This window comes from Dermacentor variabilis, chromosome 6 (genome assembly GCF_050947875.1).
Source record: "Dermacentor variabilis isolate Ectoservices chromosome 6, ASM5094787v1, whole genome shotgun sequence".
In the NCBI taxonomy this organism is placed as follows: Eukaryota; Metazoa; Arthropoda; class Arachnida; order Ixodida; family Ixodidae; genus Dermacentor; species Dermacentor variabilis.
This window is the reverse complement of record NC_134573.1, coordinates 68,352,007-68,358,006: the sequence shown is the minus strand read 5'-3', so window position 1 is coordinate 68,358,006 and position 6,000 is coordinate 68,352,007.

The window sequence follows — 6,000 nt, the reverse complement described above, 5'->3', positions numbered from 1 at the left end:
TATTTTGTAGCGATGCCTTCTCAGATTCTATGCTTTTTCAGGCTTTTCGCGCTTGGCCAGTGGTCAGAGCGACGGTCTACCCACATTATCAACGGGATCAGGCGGCCGTGTGTGGTAAATGATAAGAATAGCATAGAATAAGGCATAAGGCATCCCTACAAGATAGCGGGCCAGAGCTTCATTGCAGACTTAAGAGGAAGCTTTAGCTCGGGTGCTCCTATCTAAATACATGTAAAAGGAGAATTCGTTTTTCTCAGCAACAACTGCACCAAATGTGACGAGGTTTGTTGCATTTAAAAGAAAAACTTTAACTCTAGTGACTGTTGGTTTCTAATTTCCGCTTTTTATTGTCAATTTTCATTAAAAATTATCAAAATCGAAAATTTTTAGAAAACGAGGCTATCAAGTTTACAACTCTGTCTTTCGGCAACGAAAAAGGATATCGCAATTCTGTGAATTGCATCTAGTAGTACATTTAAAGCGGACAAAAGTGATATGTTACATATGAATCTCAAAAAATTTAGCAATATGGAAATACACCTTTTGCAGAACCCTTGTAAACAACGTAACAAATTCACATAAGATGTAAAACGATATATCGAATTTGTCCGCTTTGAATGGTCTAATCAATGCTGTTTACAGAACCGCGACATCTGTTCTTGACGCAGAGCTATGGATTTGTAAACTTCGTGCTTATATTTTTTTCAAACTGTCGAATATTTTGAAATCTCTTTAACAAAATTCTGGCACTAATTCGAAATTCCTTTTCAAGCAGTCACTTGAATTTAACTGTGTCTCTCAAATGCAACAAATTTCATTAAAATCGGTCCAGGGGTTATCTCAGAAAAACGTTTTTGCGTTTTACGTGTATTTGAATAGGCCGCCTCAGAGTTGGGCCTGAGCTAAAGCTTTCTCTTCAATTGTACCCCACCATAGCAGCGTTTTCTGAATTATCTCTGGAAGAAATATACAGAAATATATATTTGCAGAACAGTCACAGTTCATTTCGATCCCTCGTTTACTGCTCTGATAAGTTAAGAGCCACAACCTACTCTTATGGTTATTTGGGAAGTTACGTAACGATGCGTGGCCGCCAGTCGCGTACAACCGCGTATGGCACAGGAAGCTGCGACTCTGCACGTACTGCACCCACCGCTGAAGGTTGGAAAAACACCTGCACAAGCAGAGCAGGGAAGTGGCAACGTTAAGCGGCTCGAATGATAACTGTAGAAGCGTCATTCAAAACACACAGAATTGTCATCCACTTCCGGCGGCGTTTTCTCTGCTCCCTTTTTAAATAAAAAGATGCTGATCTATGAATATTTTCATAAACAACGGTTGCATTTGTTAATTTTCGCTTCTCCTTCCTGTTTGGCTGTTGCCTTGGCTATCTCGCTTAGTACATCACTTAATTTCTCAAGTCCTTGCGACTCTTGTTTCCAGTTGGCAATTTTGCACGAAAAGAGCTGTAGAACTTGGGAAAAACCAGACGAGTTAACAGGTGACAGTCATATTAATTTGCCCATAAGTTTCAAGATTATTACAGGGCTTGATGATGAATGCTATTTATTATATTATTTTCGAGTTAACAGGTGACAGTCATATTAATTTGCCCATAAGTTTCAAGATTATTACAGGGCTTGATGATGAATGCTATTTATTATATTATTTTCCACCTTATCTAACCCATATCACGGGTATATGGTTCCGAGAATCTGTCAGCGTCGCGGCGAGCCGTCACTCGAGGAAATATTGAAACAAAAAGAAAAGTTAAACGCAATTGGCATTTTCTGTGGCCGCAAATCGTTCCACGTGCATACAGGCCAGCTGACCGCGAACTGAATCCCTTTCCTGGTCCCTGGATCAGTCTACACGAAGAGGGTTGAACTTACGAAGCAACAACGATGGGCGTGACCGTTGAATAGACGGTAACAACTGAATGCATCTCGAGTTAATCGCGCAGGCACCGAATTGATGAGGAAACTGGCCATCACATCCCAGGAGACGCCGATAACTACCGCCATCCAAAAGGAGTGAAAAAGGCAGCAAAATGTTGACCGCCGAATAACTGTCAAGTCGCAACATTGATTTGGCGGCGCCTTAGGAATGTGTGTGAGAAATGGTGGCGTGAGCGGGGAGTGGGGGGGGGGGGGGTATGCGTCTGAATTTCGGGGGGGGGGGGGCCCGGGCCTCCCCGGGCACCCCCTTGGGTACGTGCCTGTATCCGTCTGTCTGTCTATCGATCTAGCCACTTACGCCGACTCAGTAGACCAAAGTGCACATGTCTACCACATTGGACCACTAGATATGTTCTCCCGGTCTTACCCGCCGTGGTTGCTCAGTGGCTATGGTGTTGGGCTGCTGAGCACGAGGTCGCGGGATCGAATCCCGGCCACGGCGGCCGCATTTCGATGGGGGCGAAATGCGAAAACACCCGTGTGCTTAGATTTAGGTGCACGTTAAAGAACCCCAGGTGGTCAAAATTTCCGGAGTCCTCTACTACGGCGTGCCTCATAATCAGAAAGTGGTTTTGGCACGTAAAACCCCAAATATTATTATTATTCTCCCGGTATTGATGCCGTCATGGTCGTTACATCGTCGTCATTACAGCTTCGTTATTGTACTGTCATCATGCCGTCGTCGTCACGCTCTCTACACCGACCTAGTGGCCACCATTGTCTAACACCTTGAACCACAGGATATGTACTCATGGCCGTGATGTCGTAGTGGTCATTCCATCGTCGTCCCTCCAGCCTCCTCATTCGACTCCCATCGTGCCATCGTCGACACGCCATTGTCGTCATGCACTTGTCGTCATCCCATTGTCCTCATATCGTCGCCATGCCCGTCATCATTGTGTCTTCGTCATGCAGTCTTCGTCGTGCATTCGTTGGCATACCGTCATCGTGATACGGTAGAGGTGGTTTCATCGTCTTCATTCTAACTTCGTGACCCGACTATCGTCATGTAGCCGTCGTCACGCCATCGTCGTAGCACAGTTGTCATACCATTGTCGTGTCGTCGTTGTCGCGAAGTCTTTTTACTATCGTCATCCCATTGGACTCACACCACATTCGTCGATCCATGTACGTTATCTTCGGCATTCTATCGCACTTGTGCTGTCGTTTTTTAATCTTGATTAGGCCACCGTTATTGTGCCATCGTCTTCATTGCTTCGTCGTCACACAGCTGCTATCACGCATTTGTTGTCATACCATCGTCGTCATGCAGTCGTCGTAGTGCCATCGACGCTTCCAGCTTTATCATCCAGCTCATCATACCATCGTTGTCACGCCATTGTCGTCATACACTCGTCATCATTCTATTGTCCTCTACCGTTGCCATGCCATCGTCATCATTTTGTCGTCGTCGTTATGCCGTCGCGGTTGTTTCTTCGTCACTTCTAGATCCGACTATCGTCATTAGGTATCATCACATATTCGTCGTCACACCTTGTTGTCATGCCGTCGTTGTCTTGCCACCTTCGTCGATCCATCGACTTCATTCCTTCTTCGTCAGTATGTCACAGTTATGCCGCCGTTACTATGCAATCGTCGTCAGATAGTCGCTATAATGCATATATTTATTGTCATACCGCTATCGTCCGCTTGTCGTCAAACTGTCATCGTCGTGCCATCGTCCTCATACACTCGTATTCTTTCCATTGTTCTCATGTCTTCGTCACGCTGTCGTCGTTGTGCGATCGTCATCACTTAAAAAATAGTCATGCCATTTTCGTCATATATTCCATCGTCGTCATAGCGCCTTTGTCATTCCACCGACGTCGCTCATTCTTCGTCATTCCATCGTTGTTTCTACGTCGGCATCATACAGTCGTCGTAACACCGTCATGCTTATGGCGGACCTTGGCAAGTGAGTGTCGTATCGAAATCGGACAATATCGCAATATTTCGCTTACAGCCGAAGCAACGGAAATCTCAGAGTGACCACTACAGATCTTAAATAAACGTGACTTCAGAAATACGGTATGCCGCTACATTGCTAGAATTCTAATCGCATTACCGTTGACAGCCATCGTGAGATGAGTTCTGGCGTAATCTTTCCTCTAAAATTGAGCCTCCAGCTTTAGGGAAGCGTTATGTGCTCGCAGAACGAAACACAAGCTTGTCTTTACCTTCGCAATAACTTTATGGACAACATTGACCTGGAACACCAATGAAGGCTACCACTACGTATGCCGTGGCATCTGGAGACACTGTATCGCCGGCTTCGACTAAAAATGTAGAGCTTAGATGTTATTGTACGTATGGCCGCCCACTGTGGCGCATTGAACAAACGTTGCTTGCACTAACGGTGTTCTTATTCTCAATGGCCGGCAAGGCTACAAGTCCACGTTGCGACAACTGCGCTGCAGTGGAGTATGTAAAGAACATGTTGCTCGAGTGCTCTGTTGGAAACCGTGCTCGCGCGGTGCATCGGAGAAAACGAAGTGAGGTGGGCTCGCGACCGGCAAAATGCGAATGTTAGGCTTGGAACGTTGCTTCCGCCATGTTTGGACAGCTTAGGGCTCTGCGCCAATTAACCCTGCAGAAGCGTATTTTCCCACTTTCTCAACTTAGAGACGAGCGGCAATGATTTCAAATGAACGTGGAAAACCTCAAGCAAAGCCCCTTGGCTTTGAAGCTGATGCTCGGTCCCTGGTCTTGCCCACGAACACAGCTCAAAGCTCTGAATTTGTTTTACAGTGAAGCTCTCTATGACTAGGATGCCGGGATTTCTTCGTGACATAACGTCGACAGAAAACTATCATCACCTATTGCTTATACCCACAAATACAATGACTCATACCCCCGTGAGGCAGAGGCTACAAGCACTCGGCAAAGTGAAGCGAACAGTGCATACATACATGCAGTGCATGCATACAGAACAACATGTGTTTCAATAAAGAAGCAGCTCAAAATAAGCATCCGAACGACACAACTGATAAAGTGCTCCTGAGCCTACGTGCAATGCGAAGCACGTAGCGCTTGCCGCATTTTCCCGGTAAATATTACTGTTGGGCAAGCTGCCGCGGCGACGGCAGCTTGACTGTAGCATGCGAAGCAGGGAGGGACGTAACTATGCTTTCGTACGTAACAGGAGAACCCGCCTAGCAAGCAATTTCTGTTCTGACAGTGCTATGCGAAGGCCACTTATAGTGAGGACTCCTGAAGAGCAGCGTGCATACAAGGCCCAGCGAGTTTCTCTTCTCTCTGGTCCACTCTTTGCAGGCGCGCGAAGATAGATGTAATCTAGCATCTACCGCTGCTTCGAATGCTCGCGCAGTTCGTAAACGGTCGCATTGCTGGACAAGTGTAATTCACAGGGTAAGGTATGCTGTTATCACTAACCAAAACTATTTTATTCATGGGTGGAAACCATGTCCACCGGACCAAGTAGTAAGGCAATGTAATCTACAGCTAACAGTTTGAACGCTCCTCAAGGTATAACAGCACAACTTCTGCCGTAGCAGCTGGTACCCACGCTGTTACGAACGTCGCGTCGGTTTCATTGCTCCTAAACTGCAGCTTAGAACTACGAGATAATACTGACATAAGGTCACATTAGACTTTTAGCAACCTATTAAGTCCGTCTGACGTAGGCGCGATGAGCAAATCTGCAGATAGCTCTTCTAACTTTCCCGTGAGTAAACACAATTTTCAGAAATACACAATTGATCTTCGAGTATCACATATCACAGTATGCTCAAACACGCGCGCATCCATCGCGCTGCGTGCTCTGTCTGCCTCAACGCCAGCAGGAAGTATGGCCATGACGACTTAAATGTACACTGGAGGCAAATAGTAAGTCAAGTCAAAGTGATAGATTAGTGCTTGAGAATATTAAGGCGTCAATACTATCGCCAACACAGCCTTAGTAATAAAGAAATTGAGGACACGATTAGAGACTCCCCCGGGACATTCAAGTACTTGCCCATTGATGGAGGCACTCCAGATTTCAATTCTGTCACTAGTACTCAACCGTCCGTTATAAAAACAT